Genomic DNA, 1,735 nt, shown 5'->3' on the forward strand with positions numbered 1-1,735 from the left:
TATATATATATATATATATATATATATATATATATATATATATGTTTGTATTTATGTATGAATATATGTATAATGAATTCATGTATATATGCATGTATGTATACATGTATATATGTGTGTGTGTATTTGTGCATGTGTGTGTGTGTGTGTCTATTGTATTGTTTTGTATTTCATGGGTGCCAATATCAGGATTCATGGTTGAATGAATTATTTCTGTGGTTAGCTTTGTTAATGAGTTCATGTTTCCATATGTGCATGTGTGTGCGTGTGTGTGTGTGTACATATGTATGTTTGTGTATGTACATATGTGTGTGTACACACACAATTGTGGATTGTATTTAGTATTTCATGCAGAAGTATGATATATCAATTATTTCTGATTGGATAATTTTGTTTATTACCATCTGTGCGTGCTTGCGCGTGTGTGTGTGTGTACACATGTGCATATGAGTGTGTATGCATCTTTGATTTGATCTGACTTGTTTTTTTCCTTTGGTTTGGTTGTTTGTAATTTGATTCTTGCAGATGTAACTGCAAGCATAAAATGAGGAAGATTAGAATGTATAACCTCATGCATAAATGCTTCTGGGACTTGCTCTCTGTGCATTACAGAAAAATACAACATATTCAAACAAAACACACTAAGCAAATTGAATGAAGCCCTGTTCTACTACAAGCACCAGATTGAATTCATCTTCAAGAAATGATCTGAACCTCCAAAGCACCCATGCTGGTGACATAAATAACACCAATACTAGCACCATGTAAATAACACCTCTGCTTGCTGGCACCACATAAAAAGCATCTATGCTGCCATACTGGTGCCACATAAAAGGCACCCAGTACACGCTGTAAAGTGGTTGGTATTAGGAAGAGTATCCAGCCGTAGAAACCATGCCAAGACAGATGACTGGAGCCTGGTGCAGCCCTTCAGCGTGCCAGCTTCTGTCAAACTGTTGAACCCATACCAGTATGGAAAATGGATGTTAAATGATGATGATGATGATGACTTTCATGCACCAAATACATAAATAAATAATGACAAAAACCATTGACATTCACCAGAGTCAAATTGTGGAATGAAATATTGGGTATTTTAAGATTAAGAAAGCAACTCTTAAAAGATTAAATCCCTCTATCAACAGAACAGAAGTGTTGTTCAACATTAATTGGCTAATATAACATTACCAGTCCAAGCATGTTATCTGTCTCTACGTTTTGGGGCAGATTAGAGCTAAGCTCTTTCACTTCCTTTTTGCTCAGTTGATAAAAGCATTTTTAAAGATGAAATATTGAAATTTAAGATGAACATGTATGTCTTTGCGTTCTTCTGACCATCTCCTCGCCACCCATTGCCCATGATGGAGACAAATACTGTGAAAGGAGGTGGAGTGAGAGGAAGAAAAACAGGAACTCACCACCAAAGAAAAACGCACTCAACAGAAGGAAAAACCAATTGCGCCGGCAAAGAGCTCCTTCAAATACAGTCGCTGTATGCATGGCTGCGACTCTTGTGTGGGCCTCTACAGCCACAGCAGATGCTGCACCACCAATATATATATGTATGTGTGTATATATATATATACAGGGTGTCTACAAGGTCTGGGTACATGGAGTAAATAAAATCATAACATAAACAGTTAAATATAAGAAATAATAAATTCTTAAAGTATGTGTTAATCCCCATGTACCCAGACTTTGTGGACACCCCGTATGTATATATATATATATATAT

Source organism: Octopus bimaculoides, chromosome 23 (genome assembly GCF_001194135.2).
Source record: "Octopus bimaculoides isolate UCB-OBI-ISO-001 chromosome 23, ASM119413v2, whole genome shotgun sequence".
Taxonomy (NCBI): domain Eukaryota; kingdom Metazoa; phylum Mollusca; class Cephalopoda; order Octopoda; family Octopodidae; genus Octopus; species Octopus bimaculoides.